General features: G+C 34.5%; 1 protein-coding gene across 2 annotated transcripts in view; it reads right to left on the bottom strand.

Moving 5' to 3' along the window:
- Tok (tolloid-like protein 1 tolkin) overlaps positions 1 to 20713 on the bottom strand; it is a 175672-nt gene that overhangs the window by 124721 nt on the left and 30238 nt on the right. The window lies entirely within an intron of this gene.

Raw genomic sequence — 20713 nt, 5'->3', positions numbered from 1 at the left:
TAAATAAAATTTTAAGAAACTAATTTTTTACTTTTTTACCAGAACATGAAAAAATTTATTGTCATTGGGACGAAGAGAAAATGCAAAAGACAGCTGAAGCTGATTATAATGAAACGTAAAGTTCTAATTAACAATTGCTGCATAAGATTTCACATATGTAAGTCTACATTTAAAAGGCACTTCCAAGTTATTGTTAAAACACTTTATCGAACAATTTGTTTTATTTCTAGCGTTTTATTATGCACAAACCAAATTTTATTGTTTCGGGAATAGGGGCGAGCCTCGAGACAAAACAGTATGATTTATGATACCGGCTTCCAAAATCACATTTGCCGGACACATGAACAATAAGTCATTGTAATTATTTTCATGAAATATTAGAACAACGTGTCACCCTGTCGTTTGAATGTATATTCATTTTTAAAAAAGCATACCACATTTTCCCGGTAACCGAAAATTATTTATATTTTCTTTTTCACTAAATTATTATGACTAGACTGTGGATTTTATGTACTTATGACAAAAATTAGCATGGAACGTAGTGAGTATGCTTATATCTACGTAGCTTCTATACCTTACATTCAATGCGGACAATGTTTATTTCGCATGAAAATCGGCGAAAAGCTAAGCACATTTACAAAGTAATTGTGGTATTTGCTATTAGGAAAAATTCCCTAAAATAAAAATAAAATAAAATTCCTTAAATTTGTCTATTATATGAATGATGCGAAGTGATATTAGCAACTTTACGTTAATAACATTGTTCGTCTCGCCGAGCAAATGAAAGAATCTGTCGCGCGGGTACAACGTGATCGGGCTGTTCAAAATTCAGTGTCGACCTATTAAAAATAAAACTCGTTAACACATCCAATATTTGCGTTCTCGCGGAAACTTTGAGCGCGACCCAGGGTACAATTAAAAGTTGATTGAATCACGGGCACGTGGAGCGAACCCTAAAGCGACGACGCGTCGTCGGTCGGCGGAAGAAACTGAGCCACGGATGCATTATTCAACGTCAGGCTCATATTCCGTGAGACACGAAAACAGATTCACACGGAGATGGCGGAATTCCAGGCTCCCTTACCGCGAAAACTTCTTCGACAGTTTGCAAACGTTGCCGCGAATAAATAGGGAGACGTCGGAGCCACCATTTCCTCGCGAACCGAGCCAAAGGAAATCCATACGAGTTGTCACGCTGGTGTCAGAGGTTGAAAGGCTATCTCTCGCCACGTTGATCAGAGAATGGAGGAAAAGTCGCTCGGTGAACATTCCGACTGTCGATGCCTACGATCGACGCTGATTGATCTGCAATCCCTCGTTTGATTGATCCGATACAGCGCCGAGTTCGCTCCAACTTGTACAGATCAGCCAACCGATTAACGATTTCCTGTTCTAATTGAGACTGAATCCTACCATACATTTGCGGTCTTCGATTCTTGGAATGTATTTTAAATACTGACTGTTCCATTGGTCGTATACTCCTCTTTCAGTACAATGTTCATTTCCATTGTTACAATAAACTTGTTCTTGACGTTTAGTGATTCGATGCATTGTCAGGTTGTTGCATACAAAATATCTGATTTTTAACGGTACCGTTAAACACACTATGCCCCCAACAACATATTTCAAGGTCATTGAAATCGGTGGGAAATCCCTTACTGTATATAATTATTTTTCAAAATAAAACTTATTCATCAAAATAAGCACCATTGTAATATTATATCCATACGCTCTTTGTTAACTTTGAAACATTTTGTCAAAAATTACGAATAATATTATAAATTGAATAGATTGCACTATGAAAGTGATATAGAATAGTATATCAAAATGTTTGTAATGCTACACGTAAATATGTAGAACAAAACAGAAAATTTTTATTGATGTTTTTAAAATTAACCCTTGCAAGTCAGATGCTTTTGACGATTGCTTTTGCATTCCATGTTCAAATTGTTATTCATCAATTCTTTTACATATTCCTGAAACTACTCATTTAAAACCAACGTTGTTTCCCAAATTGGACTTCATACAAATATCCAATAATTTAAATTAGCTATTATAAAATTAAAATTTTGATGAAACGTTGAAAGAAAAATTTTATGCTACAAGAAGAAACGAAAGTTCTATATAAACTTTGTCATTGTAAATTTAGTTCTTGAGTTAGAGCCTCAATAAACATTCAGAAAAAGAATTCCAATATACAAACATAATTTTATGTTTCAGGCATTGCATTTATCCATAAGTATAAATATTCTTCTATTCACCTTTTCTCGTGTTGTCTTATTGTTAATATTAAAATCCAAAAATATAATTAAAAAATATTATTTAATAGGTTACCACAATTTTTTTATACGGGACAATCCTCTTTTTAAATACCCACGATGATAATCCCTTTCATTAAGAGTTCAGTGACTATGATTACTCAAGGTCTTTCAAGGTCACAGACAGGGGAAACGTATAAGATTTAAAATATGAGAGCAGAACACCTGTATTTCATAAATGTTCGAAATGATGGCCTTTTACATCGATACTGTTTTATAAACGGGCTCTGAAGGAATGTTGAACTCTGAAAAGTACATTCTAGGTGATATTCGTACATGCTGTGACGATACGCTGACGTATATCTTCAATTGTTGTTGGAACACTCATTTGTACGCTTTTAGCGAAAATAATCTTTTTAAATTTTCTACGTTTCCTCTGTCTATGACCTTGAATGACCTTGAGTAATGATAGTCACTGAATTCCTGATGAAAGGGACTATCATCGTAGATTTTTTTAAAAAGGGGTGGTCCCATTTAAAGAAAGTGAAGGTGAGATTTCTAAGAAAAAAAAAATGAAAATAAATATTATATTTCTATGTCATCATGTGAGCCTTACTGAACCATTCGCCTTGTCCTTAAGACATTTGACGTATCTTTAGAAACAACAAAGATATTTGAGGAGCAAACGTTAGGTGACTCACCCTGTATAAGCATACTTATAATTACTAGATACATAGAAGTATCATTTTGCTATACATACATTATATAAATTGGCAACAGAACTTTATGTGACCCATCAGGTGCACGAAATTATTATACTTTGGTTTTGGGAAAGTTCGACCAGAAATATAGTGGTAAATGCGTACCTAAGAACAATTGAATCGAACTCAGACCTTTCATATAATATGTACGCGGGCCGAAGTTGCGGCTACCGTTATTTTTCACGAAAGAAAACGAGTGTTCCCCATATTGTAGTTTAGGTAATAGCATAGTATAGTGGCCCATCAATCTTCCGAGAAATTTATTACCAGAATTTTTCGCCGTATTGGATACAAAGAATATAGCGAGGGTTCCCAGTGATCATCGTTTTAACAATCCGACTAGCACAACATACCGCTGACACGACGAGAAAGAAATTATTCAGAAATTCCGTTTCACTATTCATCTTTGGCTAACATTGTGCCGCGCATATTGCTTTGGACGATGCACAGTGGGAAACTGAAAGCTGTCTTTGCGACAAAAGATACTAACAGATTCCACAAAGCTTCAGTTTAATTGAAAATCAAAATTCAGAATACAATAATGAAGAACAACGTAAATAATGCATTTTCCGAATAAATGAATTCGGTTCAGTTTTATTATCAATACTTTTACTGTCATGCCAGTCATATACACAGATGCACACAATTTTTTTGTTAAACTTGAAAATCAATTTTTGTTACAATATATTTTAAGCAAATTAAACTGCGTTAGAAGTTACGAGGTGTATGCAGGGGACAGAAGGAACTGCTACAATAAATCTTTCCTTTCCTAATAAAATTCTCGAACTTACTTAACAACTATTTTACTTTTATTATATATTTTGTTATACGTTTCTAAGGGTAAAAATTCATTCATTTTCGGCTTTTAGATATTGTAAAATGTTTGAATTTTTCTATTTGTAATCTAAACTGTATTTCTTTAAATGTGACATTATAAACGAAATGAGTGACAGATTATCCTGAAATGTTTTGTCCGTCTATGCCAGGCGAATGTAGCAGTGCTAATAACGTAAAAATATTTATCAAAATTCATTTTGTAGTAACTAATTTAAGGTAATATGGTGTATCAAATTTCTCTGTCCTATTACTGTAAGAACTTTAGACTGGAAAAGATGGTAATTTTTAATACGTTTCGTTGTGCGAGTAATCTTTTATTCCGTCTATTATTCTTTTTATAACGTATGTGTGACTGCAGATGTTCTTAAGTAACATCAACTTAGAATTATATTTCAAAAATACATTATATCTTATACATAATGGCAAAAGTAGAGACAGTATTCTAGATGAAATTGATCACGAACAACTGAATTTCTAATTAGTTTAATTTTAATAAATTTGATCCATCCAGAAATAATGTTACGACCACATTTTCTGGCTTCCTCAAATCCTTAGAAAGGAGATTAACTATTGGATTGGAACTAATGTTCGCAGCGTCTGTAAATTCAAATTCAAAGATAAAATAAAGTTATTAATCATAGATTTATTCGATAACATATTTTCCATTCTGTTCTACTACTTTTTTCGGTTGAACAAACCGATAAATAAATATCTTAATATTATCTTCGAATTTTAATTAAAAAACGTTACGAACTTTCGTTCCAACCCAATATTATTTAACCCTTTGCACTCGAGTGGTGACTCTGAAGCACCACTAGAAATCGTTGTGGCATTATTTCAAATAAATTACAAAAAATATTACAAAATATTTTTTACATTACAAAATTTCAATTCAATAGATTACTAAACATTTAAATATTATACGTAGAAATCAGATCAGTTTCGTATGAATAAAATGAAAATATTCTAAGACGGAAGAAAAATTTAGTTTTAGATTGAAACTAGCGCCGAGTGCAAAGGGTTAATCAATTACAATTATTTGTTGATTTGAAAATGAATTTTGCCCATTGTAATTGCGGCATTCGAACGGGTTATAAGGGGTTATGAAGACTACCAGACTACTAGAAAATTTCCGGTAAGTTAGAGTGTTAAAAGGAGGCAATGAAGACAACATGAAGGTTCGCGATTGGAGGACAAAAAGCCCCGTATGTGTCCAGCGAGATCACTATTCCGATGTTTCGCGACGCACGGTTCTAACTTTGGCGTCACGCCGGTGTAAACTCGGATTTCCCGCGCGTTATGTAGCGCTAACAAGCAACCGTGTCGTTTGTTCAAATTCCAAGGGCGGAAGCGGGCCGCCGGAACAGCGAAATAATTTTCGGGTAGGTTGTCCGGCGCGAATCGCGTTACCCAAGAATATCCGGGCGCAGTTCCTTGTAACTGTGTGCGACCGGTACCCCCTGTGCTCGCATCGCTTTGTTCGCTGGAAAAGAGCAAAGGAACGAGGGTCGCGTAGTAGACGAGAGTCAACCTCGTTCCATTTAGTCTCGTCCTCGGCCCGTTTCCTTTTGCGTACGGTTTTGTTCTCCCCCGACTTTTCTATCGCTACGCTCCCCTCCCCTTCTCCCATTCTGTCTCGTTTTCTCTCTGTTATCCGCGGCCCGTTTCCGGCTTGAACCCCTGCGCGCGCTATGCTCTATGTGGGTCAGAGACACCACCGCTTTCTCTCTTTCTCTCTCTCTCTCTCTCTCTCTCTCTCTCTCTCTCTCTTTATGAGCGCTTTCCCGGTGCTATCCTCAATCGTATACCGAACAGGTTCAAATTTGACTTGGAATTCTTGTGGAATACCCCACTCTGTGAGATGCATGCGCCGCGCCGGGCAGAGAATGGCTGATGCGATGTCGGTTGCAATTGGTTCAATCCTATTTGCTTTAACGCATCAGAACCCTTTTCGTCTCGATCCGTTCACTTTTAAACGTTTATTTACTTTCTTTTCTTTGTCTTTAAAATCAAGAGGACTATATTTGCTATAGAACGTGAACTTTTAATCCTGGCGATTACTCACGTAACCCTTCTGCATCGTTAACATTAAGGTGTTTCATATGAAATGTCCGACTTTGAACAGTAATGTTAAACGAATGCAACTTTTATATCGTAATAGATTTATTAATAAATGTAAGCACCATTATAATCAACGTATTCTGTCAATGAATTTCAAGTTTATTGATTGTGTTACGGTAGAAATTCAATTTTGTTGTCATTTACGCTGTTCATTTCCAGGATCTCCATTTTAAAATCTTTTTTACCATCAACGATCGTTGATTAATTCTAGTATTATGGCTATAGTTTTACATTATCAGAGAAAGTTTCTGAATCTTAGTGGCAATTAACGTAATAAAATTCATCCTTGTAACTTGCAGTTTATCTGAATGGCAAATGTACTCTCTTTCACTACGATACTAGCATTTCCAAAAAAATTTTCATGATATTTGAGTCCATTCTGACCCTTCTAAACAATGTCGAACCATTTTCCTGAGCACAAACGACGGAAGTTAATTGTTTAGGTTAGTTACTGCACTGTAACAGCAGGACCCAAAGAAAATGAATCAATTTGTTCAGCCCGATGTCATTGTATAAAAGTAATTCCACCTAGAGGAGAAGCATATGAATAATAAAAGAGAATGTAAGCGAATCTTTACACGATGGTAATGTGAAATTGAGTTAATTTAGTATATTTATCCTAAGCAGACTGCAGACTTTCTGCATTTATGCAAATGCATGGCTTAAATATAAATCTGGAAAAGGTATTAGATGAATTTAAGATCACTGTCATATTATTTTCGACTTATTCAAGTTATTCAACGACGTGTACATTGTACGTGTTTATTTAATGTTTCCTTATAAGTTTCATATAATATCTCTAGATGACGCGAAGAGTCACTTTAAATATTTACTCTTTATTACGAAAAATTGAAACTATTTTACGTCGGCTGGTACATATGCTCGTACACGTGCACTCTGTGAAATTAGAAATTCGAGCAAACATCTTCTTACATCTCATCACAGTTGAACTCGAGTCAGGGGAAAAAAGAATTTCGGTGTATCAACTTATGCCAGTTTCCCTTAAAATTGAATATTGTTTTGTTCAGTCTTCTCCGATTAATTAATTATTATTTTCTTGTAAAAAAAGAAGATGATTTCGATTTTCTGGACTTTTTATACTTGTAATAAGATACCTAGTTAATTTCGATTAAGAACATTTTCTTAACAGTTTGCATGATATGGATAGTTTAGGGTGTTAGAAAATATAAGGTCATAGCATTAAGACAACAAATCTCGATCATCTTATTGTTAGACATAAAGAAATATTTCGCTTAAGAAAGTAGAAAGTTGTCTTCTGTGATACTTTACGAGCAACAATTAAATTTAAAAGAGCTACTGTAGTATAACTACAGAATATGACACTGTAGATCTAATATTTTATGAACTTTGTATTGTAATATTAAGTTTTCAAATTTTACGCCTGAATTAAGATTTTTCCGAAGATGTGACCTTTAACATTTCAATTCACAGTCCCAGATATATTTCTCCAGGAAGACTGAAAGAAAAATGTGCACATTTGCAATGAAAAATACAGTTCCATGGAAGCTTAATTAAATAATTATATGTTAATCATAAGCTATTAGGACACGGAGGAGACACTTTCATGTTGAGACAGGCTTTCCTAATTTCATACTGGGGCGAGAAAATGGAAGCTACACTTTTCCAAGAGGTTAATGAAGTGAAAGTGAATTACATTTTCTTTGATCCCTTTTAAAAGCATGTGTTGCCACGGGGGTAACTTTTTTCAGTGAAATTGTCTAGGCCTTTACACATATTGAGGACTATTAGATACTTTAGGATCAGTATTCTTGTCAGGATGTGTCATATTTACACTGAAATTGTAAATAAATAATGTATATATTATTACAGCATATGTTTATGTCTATTAAATGAAGCCAATAAACAAGAGTACTTTACCTTATTGGTTCATTTGTAAATTTTTCTTATATTATTGGCATTAGACTATAGGTTAGTTTCTGTATTTTTAATCCTCTTTCATCGTCTGCATCATTTATGTTTTATTATCTTCGTAAGATACAAACATACAAATACGTGTAATCTACTAATTACTTTCATTACTTTACATAGTAATTTCTTTGGCCTGTATAATAATAGTAACAAACAATTTATTGTTACTGCGGTGCTCTTAGAAGGACGATTATACAATCTTTTTATTTTGCGATTTTTAATTTCTGTTATTGTTCCAACATGCGTCGCTTTGAAAGTTGACATAATAGAAAACGACAGAACTTTTCCGTACACCAAATACATAAAACATGTTGGTGCGATTTTATCATTAATTGAATAGTGTTCCTTGCAAGTGCAAGAGATTAAATCGCAGTATGACCAAGTGGTCTGTGTTACAATGGAATGACGAAGTCTCCAAAGTAAAAAGTTCAGTGCGCCATTCCAGCGGGGCAATAAAAAGTTCGCGTCAAATAGCCTCGTTCGTTCTCCTATGCGAGAATGGAAAGCTCCGCCGTCCAAGCTCGATGGTTGGGTTACATTCGATAACATCGAATTTTCTGAAGCCTCCCGACGAGAACCTACTTAAAAGGAGCTTACGTGGAAAGAGTGTTCCGTGTCGGCCGGAGAGGCTTTCCTTCCGTCGCGCGCGCGGGACGTTTTTGCTGGCCGCGATTTAAAAAGTAGCAATATACACCCGGTCACGTATCCCAGGAGGCGTGGGCAAAAGTCAACGACTCGGAAAAATGAGGATAAAAGCGTTATCACGCGACCGGAAAAGGACCGAACGATCGCGGAACGCTGTTAAGTAGAATGGAATAATTAAAGCGGTATTCGCAGCCCGATTATTTCACCGGCGTGGCGGCTGCGAGAACGCCAGCGTAAAAACGACCAAGAAACAAACGGGTGCATGGGGGGAGAAACGCTGCTGGAAAGTGAAGGGGAGAAGAGAAAGAAAGAGAAATGACTGGACAACTGCCAAGTGCAGTAAGGAAAATGCCATCCGCAGAGATCGCCGATGAGGGTCGGACCTACCCTTAATTTCTGTTTACTTCGTAGTACCCTACATAGCAAGAAGGGAGGGAGACACGATTCAACGACTCGTCATTCTGGGTTACCAGATTCCCATCTGAATCCTGTTTGGATTACGATGCAGACAATCAAATCACAATCTTGCTTGAACGCATTACAGGACAAACGCGTCCTTTAACAATTGAGCCGTTTCTTTTTTTTTAAGTGGGGGCACCATTTTTTAAATAAAAGCAGATAACGATAGTTTTGCGTTGATCCAAACGCAAACCCTTAAATATCTCAATGTATAAATAAATGGACTTATACCGCTTTCAAAAGCAACGGCTCAATTTGTTCTGTAACACAAATTAATCCATAGCTCTTTCTGTGCACCAACACCAACATTTTCTGTGCACCTACTCCATCTTATAGAAAACTGATGAACCCAACAACTAATTTGTATTTGAAACAACGTTACAGTTGTTTAATTGTAAGGGCTATAGATTGATCTGTGCACCTAATAATCAATATTATTTATTTATTTCTACGTGTATTCTTATTATAATTTTGTTAGTTGCATATACGTTATAAATGTTTGCAATCATTTCCAGACCAGGTTATAAATTATAAGTTATAAATGATGGAATTCTAACTAAAAATTCCGTGACATTGTCTTGTGTTTCGAAGATTTCAAAAATGTGTTGTAGAAATTATTATCTCTTACATTAAACTCAACACACATATTTTTGAGTGCCCAGACCTGGACACATGGCGATGATGAAACAATTTGCATATCGAATTGTGTACACATTTTCAAGTAGAAAACGTTAGTAATTGATTCCTTAAAAATTGGTCGACAATTTTTAGTTCCAACGAAATTATCCGCAGATGCATCAATGAAGCCTTCACATTTTATGCTTCACACTTCGCCTGCCACATTACTCGCTTTGAACTTGCTTCCATTAAATGGAGTGAAATGAATCTAATTTGGATACTTATCTCACTCGTTCTAAAACATTTTTGAAGAATCATTGATTGATTTTGTAGCAGTTTCATAAATGTTGCTTCGAGCCTCGTAATAAAAGCCTGAGAAGGAAAGATTAACAACAAATTTTTTAAACAATTCTTTGAACAATTTATCGAAATTTTATTATTACAAAAAAGAACTACACGTTCGCAATCATTTCTAAAACAAAACTTAAAGCTTTTGTGCTTGTAGAAAATCTCACAATTGTACATTTTTCTGTATTGATTTCTACAATTTTTATGATTTGAAATTAAGAATATCTTATGAGTATAATATAATATAGGTAAAAGATAATATATTGAATCAAGAAATAATTGGTATAATAAATTACGAATTTCTTATTAGGCTTGTAAAAAATGTTCATTGACCGATAATTACACATTTCGTGATTCCTCCAAGTCCTCTAATGAGTAATGAATTATTCACTGATGAATTATTATTCATTAAACAGTTTCAGGAATCGAACACAATCTGCATGCATCCCCCCCCCCCTCCCTAGAGAAGGACCATCGTCAAAGTTCATTACTTCTCTAGCCAGTTAATTATGTTCTTAACAACCTCAAGAATACTGACTTTAGCCTATCCTGTAGCCGCAGTCCTCGACATGCTGTTGCTATTGTTAACACTAGCTCGTAAGTGTATCTCGCTATAACAAGACGGCTGAAGGGTTAAGAAATAAAGAAGATGCGAGAAGAGAAAGAGAAAAAAATGGTAACAAGTGGTAAGTGGTAGAACGAGGCGAAACTAGGAAAAATCAGGACGGCTTTCGGAAATTTGTGTAGGTATAACAACTGTTCGAATTTCAAGTGCCGGTAAAATAATTGGACCTGCCAAAATGGAGTGGAAACATGGCAGTATTAATGTTCCTCGCTATAATTATAAATAATTTCAGATTACTATACAATAACGGAAAGAATCATAATAGAATCAGCGTATAACCCAGTGTGAAGTTTCTGTGTTCGAATGCAACAAATTAACCTCTTAACTTAAAAGCCCGAGAATACTCGGGCAAAATAATTGTTAAGTTAAGAGGTTAAAATTAGATTGGACAAGCCTTCGATTGACAGAAATAGTTCAAATGCATGCAAGCTCATAATCAATGAGCCCCTGTACAACTATCCTAACATTAACACTTATTCGGTATAGAGACTATCAAACATATAGAGAATATCAAATTAATTCTGTGCTTGTCGTTAGTTAAACTGATAACGCATACATTTTACTTGAAGAATTTATAGCTTTTCAGTAACAATAACTTTTTTAACATTCCACAAGAGGATTACATTTAATATAGTAACTTTGAAGACTATTGTTGAAATAAGTGCTAGTGAAGCATTTTGCTAGTCTAGAATTTTCTTTACTTAAAGTAGCTTCGATAAAAACATAAATTCGTGTAAACTTTTGTAATACGCTGACAAAGGGACTAAGAAACTGGAAACATAAATTCAGGACCAAAAGAGTCGTCAAAGAAAATATGAAGTTCGTTGTACTAAAGGAAACGAAAACATTCTGAGCTTTTAAAGTCTTGTCGTGCACTGAATTAAATCTTGATAACAGCACGGTGTACTAAAGCGAGTCAACTATTTCCGCAATAGGTCGTGTTCGTCGTTTGCGAAACGCTTTGCATTCCACTGAGGAACACATCATACCGTCATAACTCTTGAACAGTTGCATTCTCTATTTCACAGCAGACCAAATATGTGCAAGACTGCTTTTTCATACGTTCCATTTAACATTTTAATTTATTGGAAACAGTCATATGATATTTTATACACCTTCAAAAAAAGAAAACAAAGGAAAGTTGTTTTCCACCATTTTTCATGTACGAATGAAAAACCTCGTTACAAAAGTTACAGTAAAACCATGAAATCATTGCAAATTAGGAAGGCGGGTTATTTGAAAATGTTAAAAAGGATTGAAATCCCTGCCAATTTTTATTTGAATAGGAAAAGGGAAAGAACTATTTTAAAATGGACGATTAAAACTAATTTTACATGAATATGATTTGATTATAGCGCTATTATCCGCAACATACAACACCAATTTTCTATTTTAAAAAAATGTATTGAATCATCGACGAAGACTGAAAACGCCATACATGATTCCACTGCACACCCATCCACCTATAATTATTACAGATAACTATTCCTAATAATACTTCATGTATATATTTTCTGCCACAAAAATAATCAATCCCTTATTCCATGTAAAAAAATGTTAAGTAGATAAGTAATACAGCCGGTAGATGACTAAAGGCCGAAAGTACTCAAAAAATATTTTTCCGGAAAATTATTAAAAAATAGTTTTAACATAGTTAAAACATGTTTTTACAACAGCGTAACAACAATAATACGGTTAGAAATCGAAAAAACATCTGATTAAAGAAAAAAAAATTGGACCGGGCGGGATTCGAACCTGGTCCAAAAAGTCTTCAGCGGTTCCGCAGTCTGAGACCATAGCTACTGCACCAACCGGCGCCGTTGAAAATACTTTCGAAATATTGGGATATATCCTGCATAGTATAATTGTCGTTTTTGTATTACGCAATTTTTAAAGTCTGGACGATGTTTCTCTGAACTTAGGGATGTTTAATATTACATAATATATTTTTACGATAATTACAACTTAGTTTTTGATGGAAAAAACGCCAAAAAAAGTGGTTTTTATTTTTTCCTACTATGACGCACCAATCGCAGGAATTTGAAAAAAATTGGGCATAATACTTAGGACAATATCTCATTGCTAAATTAATTCTGTTCTAGTGTCTCTTCGATTTCCATATGAAATCTGCATTTAAAAAATTTTTTTCGTGTTTTTCGATTTTTACAGCCAGAGTTTGCAACGGAAAAATCTGAAAACGATTCAGAGTATGCGGTTTGGTGTCAGAAATGTGTCAGATTTTTTTCAGAATTTTAAATTGTCATTAAATGGGGAAAATGGGCCAAAAACTGGATTTTCGTTTTTCCTCTATAACTACCCTTACAGATGACCTATAGGGCTAAAACTTGGTTGAAAGGTATCTTTTTTGGTAGGCTATCGAATGGCGCAAATTGGAATAAAATCCCTTCCAGGGCAGATTTGACCCCCAAAACCGGCTATAGCCTTTTTGCGATGACATTCCCTATCCAAAAGCTCAAAATCCAAAAAAATGTTATTGTTCTACATAATCTTGTTTGCAAGATATCTAAACAAATGTTTTAAATGTTTTAAATGTAATGTTTTTACCTGAATTTTAAACGCTGCTGTCATCCCTTCAATATGGACAGTAGTGAATCAAAAAAATGTGTTGAATATTTTTTGAAAAACTATTTCCCATATAAGTTTCATAAAAATCGATCCATCATCCCTCAGAATACATGAATTAAAATAAGTAATAAAATAATGCACGTATGACTAAATACGGGTAAAGGATTACACGTGCAATAATAAACGTGAAATAGTACACGTGTACCTGTGTATTTAAATACACGTGACATAGAGATCTCTATTACACACGAATATAGTACTTTCTTTATATTTATGTACCATTGTCATTTAAATAGCAATAAACTTAACGTTTGTCATACAAATAGTTAATAGAGTATTTTTAAATCGAAAAGTGAACTTTTCTAAAAATGTAATTCCTTCGATTATCAGGAGACGCTAATGTAAACAATGCTTTAAAAACGCAAGGAATGTTTTTCATCTGTGAAACTTTTCACTAGACTGCGGATCTCTATGCATTATGAAAATAAAAAAAAATTAAAATTTGCTTATGAAAATTTTCAAAAAATGCTATAATATAAAATTCGATAGAATTTAGTACGATTTTTTTTTTCTTAAAATTTGTCCACAAAAATTGGAAATTGCATAAACATTCGCAGTCTACATTTCTTTTTCGTATACCTACAATTTTGTTTCAGAATAAATTCTCTCTATTCGGAACCGGCGAAAGGAAAAAAACGAAGAATCTCTTCGTTTCTGGAGATCGCGAAGTCGGAAGAAAAATATTCAGGAACTAGACGACAGCGTTAATCGAATTACTTGATTACACTCCCGCGGGCGCGGCTTCGTTTATGCCAATTAGCGCGCTCGTTAGCGGTAAACGCCACATCGTGTCACGAGAGAATCGTCCTCGTTGTTATTTCTCTCTATATCTCGTTAACCCGTTTCGTCGGTGTCGCACGCCAGAAACGTTTAATCTACCTTTTTCGATCGATCCACTCATTCGAAACACTCGTTTCACACAGTTAATTAAGGTACATATCGGATGTCAACAGGAGAAAAGAGCGGAAGATGATATGATACTTTTCGGTTTTCCGGAACGTACAGTAGATCCGAGTACAGGCTCTACTCTATAAATGTCCCAAATATCTAGCCTATAACTGTCCTAGAACTATCCCCGCTACCGCGGGATATACCTCGTGAGGGATCCCAAAGCTCAAGAGGCCTCAGTCACCGAGGAGTTTAAACATAATACGGGTCGGGTAAAGTGGTGTGAGATCATAAGACCACTACTAATTCAATTAAAAAACTTCTTTATTTTTCAGTATTTTTTTATAGAATTTTCATCAACATATTCGTGGCATTTTTCTGATGAATATGATATCAAATATGATTTACTTCCGATGATATTTATTTGTGTAATGAACGATGACAGTTATTTTCCATTACAATGATATTAACGGAAAATTAGTGTAAATATGATTCGAATGATATCGTGTTTTTTATCATTTTAATTAGAAAAATGCCACAAATATATTGGTGAAAGTCTCATAAAAAAATAATTAATAATAAACAAGTTTTGTTATGGGATTAGAAATGGTCTCACGCGGACATACCCGATCCTTATTATACCCGGCCCTTTTCTACGTTCGACAGTGGATCAAAGAATAGTATCTTCTAGCCGATAATTGTCCCTGGCCAGACCCGTGTTATTGACAATTATCGAGTAGACACTGTATTTGAACACTCCAATTCTCGGAAAATTGCCTATATTTACACTGTGATAATTTCGTAAGAAATGATCGTTCGGCAATGAATTTGAACTCATTTTAAAGCTGGAAGTCTCTAGTTTCGTAACCCGTCGTTACACAGAAGACGCGTATTTTCTCGAAAATGCTATACATTCAAACGTCTGTGAAAACTGCAAAATTTTGTTCATGACTGAAACCGAGTTAGATTCAGAGATTGATGCTTCCCCTTCACAACAATACCTTAAAAATTGATGTACAATTTTTTGTAGTCGTTTTTTTTTAGTCGATGATTAAGAGGTGAGTCGCCAACGTTACGACCGAACTTGTTCCTCGTTTTCGTGACATAAAACAGTGAAAAAATCGTAAATCAATTTTTAAGGTGTCGTTGCAAAGAGGAGGCTTCAATATTCTACGGCAGTTTCATTTACGAGAAAAATTTTTGTAAGTTTTCGGAGACGTTTGAATTTTCAGCATTTTCTTTTTTTTCAAGAAAATTGGGTCTTCAGTTTCCCACCTGCTACATCATGTAAAAGTATCTTGTTAGGGGAAAATGTACACTACTTGGCGAAAGTGGAGGCTTCAAGCTTTAAAATAAATCCAGGCTTCTGGAACGCTGGAAAGGCTTTTATGAAATTAACATAATTTAAATATCGGCAATTTTTTGAGAATCGGAAATTGAGTGTTTTATTTTCCCGGATTTTCACTTTCCATTCCGACTGTTCGTAATTGCGGTTGTTTATTCGTCAATTGTTACAATTAACTGCGGATCTTTATGCAAAATAAAAATTGTTCATTATAAGAAATGGAAGTAAAATACAACTTTACATTGCCTCCTTCAATAGTTTTAGTAATTCGAAAATAATGTAACAGTATTGCAACAGTTTTGTATTTGGTCTACTCATTTTTATCGTAAACGCATAAAATCTGCAGTCCTGTGATAACGTTATCGAGAACTGTTCATTAGTATATTTAATGTTTCATATTTTCATAATAAAAAAAAAGATAATACAAACCTGACAAAATTTTAATCACAGATCTTTAAGGAATTCAGGGTTTCTACTCGCGATGCGTTTTTTCACGCTTTCTAACATTGTTACCGTAGCCGTATAAATAATTATGATGGAGGCCATAATAAGGAAATTGCTACTGTTCATGCCTCTTGCACGTTTTCTCGTTTCTGCGTGTAGCAAAGAAAATCGAATCTTCCATTGTCAGTACCAAGAAACTGTTACGAATGCTTGAGTATCCTCTCCGATTCAATGTCACTTATTGTCAGATTGGAATAACGTCTCTTACACGTGACAACCACTTCGGACCAAAAGTGAATTGCACGTCTCCACTCGTGGTCTGACAATTGTATGTCGATAAGGATTTTTCCTATTTCTTATAGCGTGTGTGTTGTCATTAAAATTTAAATTACTTCACTTGTAACTAGATCATCTTCGAAAAGTATCGTAATGCTCTCGTATTCGTCGATTAATTTTCAACCTGAGTGGTTAAACTGAAGCATTTAAAGTAAGTTGATAATTACAGCAACAGGAAGTCACAACATTTCATTTGAAAATCACTGGAAATGATTGAACGACATATATGTACGAATTAAGAAAGTATTACTGTTACTTACAACACGGAGAAGATAATAAATAATATTGCATATGTTTGAATACTTTGCAACATTGTTTCAAATACTTCAATTTAACGAAAATATTTTATATAGTAAGTCTTGCAAATACATAAAACATAAAATAAAAATGTCTCCGTGAGCAACTGTGTGTACATTAATCCTTGTATATTCAAGTGACTTAGTATTTTGTAAAAATTTTCTTCTATTCTGAATAGAATTAATACATACTTAAAATTGAATATGATTTACAAATAGTACTTGTACATAATTATATTTGTGCATGAACATTTAACATACTAGTGTATCCAAAAACATTGATAATATTAAAAAATGATAATTAACAAATTTGAAATGTCAGAGTTGCAATGTTTCTTATAAATATAAATATAAAGATTATAAATTGAAAGCTGTTATCTTTTGATAATGTTTTTCGTATGTTTCTCACCAAGTGTACCTTGAGTTAAATCGGTTTGATAGTTTAAAAAAATATGTATTATAAAATGACTATAGTTTCGAAGTTTTTTGGAATGTGGATTAATTATATTGTAATCTCTTTGACACTTACAATGGTGCTCGCCCAGTAGAAACTTTTTCTATTTAATTAATGGTCGGAATCTATCTCTGCCGATGCTTAGGGTGATGCTTATCTTACTAAATAGGCTTTCTAGATTTTTATACGCACTCGATGTTCCTCACTCTCTCTGTGCAAAACCATTCAGAGCCGAACGAGTACGAGAAAGAAAACAGTCGCTGGTACCTTACTCTAACTCCATAGGTAATGAATACAACTTGCAATAAGTAAAAATTTCAGTAAAAATACATCTTCGCGTCGCAACTGTTAATGCCACCTTCTGTTTCTAAGCGAATATTTTCTTGTCAATTAAGAATGGATTTTTATAATACAGACATTTATTCGTTGCTAATAAAAAATCTTTTATATTTTTTTCTTCTACCAAAATCCTAATTCACTATTACACTGTCACATAAAATGATATTTGATATTCTTTACATGAACTGGGATAGGAATATTGTCACTTCTTTGGTATGCTTTGGTATATTAAAATTTCTCCATTATTATGTTTAGGAAACGCTACTGTTGCGATCAATTAAAAAATTTAGCTACAACAGCTTGCAGCTCCAACCGTGTAAGAATTTTTTGTTTTAGGAAATAGTTTCGTAATAAGTAGAAGACAGTTGTTCAACGAGTTGGGAGAAGAAGTTGTGATGCAACTAATAATAATTTAATAACAATTTCAACACTAACTTTCCTTCAAATTACGTTATCTTGTAATTTTGTGTCTTTGTTCATTTCAAATTCGTTTAGGCGTGTCAAACTCATAATCAGTAAACATCCCAATATCGTGAACCCCAATATTCAATGCTCCTTTTCTCAGGAACTATCAGCGACATCTTCAAAAAAAAAAAAAATTATTCTTTTGAGTCCTCTATTTCTCTGCATACTTTAACAAGGAGTTGTTTTCAAACACTTCTGCAATTATATTTTCGAGAAATTTTCAGAGTTTGAAGTAATAACGAAATTATTTTTGAAGCAAGCAATATTTCGAAAAAATCTGTGTTAAGTATGAGAAAATATGGAATGAGAAAAGAGAGAAATTTTTGAAGATAGCCCTAATTCAAAGTTTCGGAAAGAAAATGTAAGTTCTGCAAATGTTTGTTTCAGTGTATAAATAAAGATGAATCCTCACGTATCACTTGTTCCCACCGCTGTAACAAGAGAAACCCCCCTTGGCAATGTATAATCAACAGAAAACTGAATTTTGCCCGGCTTTTTGGGATTATGGCCCACTGTGCGACGTGGCACTCGAAGTGTCGAAAGATTGAGAACTGTCAGTAATATACATGTCGAGCGACCACATCGTTGACGCGTGCGAACAGCAATCTAGCGTTTCTCGGAGAAGGAAGTGAAAATATTTGCCGCAGCGAGAATCGCTGACGGACATTGTACTATACGGGGGAGCTACAACGAACTCCGAAGTAACAATGCTGTGCATCGTGGCTAGGTAGTAATCGTATCGTGACCGGTGTAAATCGAGACAAACGGCGCCGGCGTGCGCGTTCCCGAGACCGGTCGGTCACTCTTCTTTCGCGGAACGAAAGGTGTTTCTCACGTGACACGTGGAATTCCCTCTGTTACCTGGATAGCACGCGAATCTGCTGCCGGAGCTAAAGCTGTTCCCGACACGTAACCGCGTGATTGCGCGCGGACGTATCGGAATACTATGCAACACATAACTACTACGTGGTGTGATATTACATCTGCATTACATCGACGTGCACCATTCAGAGCTGCAGCTGGTCACCGCGCCGGGGATTAAGGTCGCTCACAAACATGCACACCGGCGAGAAACAACGTATCGTCAATTTTCTGTGGACAGGTATTTTTGAAACTTGGGGTTACTGGCCGAGCAGAATATTAGGGGAAAGTGCTAACTCGTTTAAATCGTGTCCTGTGAATTAATTCGTTACTATTTACTACTGATAAACATAGTATTATTCTTTTATTTTTATAATACGAGCATTTTTGTTATAGCAAAGTGTTGTTTCGAGCACTCTAAATTAAATTAGAAATATCAAATAAGACTGACAGTAACTGATTAATAGTGACATTTATCAGTGATATAAGAGGCAATATCATTTTCAACTTGTAAATTCCATGCATAACATACTCGTTTCAATGTTGGCAGAGTACACATTATGGTTTCGGTTGCCGAAATCATACTTCCTGAACCTTTTCAAAATGTGGGATCGATTGGGAAGTAATTCTACGTGCTAAAGTGAGTCGAAAAGAAACAATGAAATTTTTTCATTTCACCTTTACTTTTCGAGTAAATCGAGTTTAAAAATTCAGCGACTACGCGTGCTATTAAATGGAAATCGGCTGGCGCGTCTGATCATGACTTACCGATTCTACTTCTTGCATAAAGCACGCGAACCCGACGGATCTTTAAACTCGTTTTTCTCAAAAAGGAGACGTCAAAAAAAATGTTTATTCTTCCTTTTCGACTCACATTTGCGTGTAGAATTACTTCTCGATCGGTTGTTCAAGGTATGCAGGACACCCTGTATAAATAATGTCTTCGCAAACGGTAAATTGTATTATGTTAGAATATATTGGAAAAAATTTCATCTTATCATTTGACTTATAAACTTTTTTTTAAAAGCATACTGAATTTCTCGAATAAGCTAAACAATTTTTAAAGGTAGGTACGATGTTGGTAACTTTCCCGTGTACGTTTTTCATTGTGCAGACGCATATTACACTTTTCATTGGTAATAATATCACATTTCTTAATGTCCAATTCAATTTTCATTAAAACCAAACATAAAAGAAAAATTAAATAGCTTTGTTTAAGAAGTTTGAGTAATTTTAGTTGTTTCAGGCTAAGTATCTTTATAAAATAATTGTAATGTTTATTAGATAATTTTTCATCGCACCCGACGTTTTTATTGTCAGCTGTTCATCTTCTGTTTTTTTTTTAATTATTGTAATTAGACTGTGGATGCTATGCATTCATGACAAAAATGAGTAGGTAGAATATAAAGAAATAAATATCTCCTGTATCTCGAAATTAGTCATTCTCATAAAAATCCGCTATCTAATTATGACTTCAGAAACGATATTTCCCTTTTGTGCATCTTGTAGAACACTTCCAATTCGATATTTCAATATTCTTGCCTAAAGATAAAAGTTTCAAATTTCTTAATAATTCTGTAGCCGCGTATAGATGAAAAAAATGACGTCTGCGATTTCTCTCAGGATGTAAGAAACGAACTTGCATGATTCTGAATCAGAGATTCGTGAATCTCAGATTTAAGTGAAACTAACGCGACCAACGGAGGTAACAACTGGTACTTTCATCGATACTTATATGCTTGGTAACTCCTACAAAATTCTTTTCACTTACACACAATAATTAATTTCTCTCGAATTTATTACTCATTTCATTTTTCAATACTCGTGCAAAATGAACCGCGACACACGATTAAGAGAACAATAGGTCGGTTAAACACACATTTTCAAATGGTTCGTTCATTCATTCAGAGGTTTTCAGATTAATGCGAAGTCAGGTTGGAGCAATTACAAAATGGCCGAGGTATAATTAAAATGAAGTTGGAACTCGAATATCTTCGTTTTGGCTGCGATTCGACTG

Source organism: Halictus rubicundus, chromosome 2, assembly GCF_050948215.1.
Source record: "Halictus rubicundus isolate RS-2024b chromosome 2, iyHalRubi1_principal, whole genome shotgun sequence".
Taxonomy (NCBI): Eukaryota; Metazoa; Arthropoda; class Insecta; order Hymenoptera; family Halictidae; genus Halictus; species Halictus rubicundus.
Note: the sequence above shows the minus strand (reverse complement) of the source record. Positions and strands in the feature narration are given on the sequence as shown.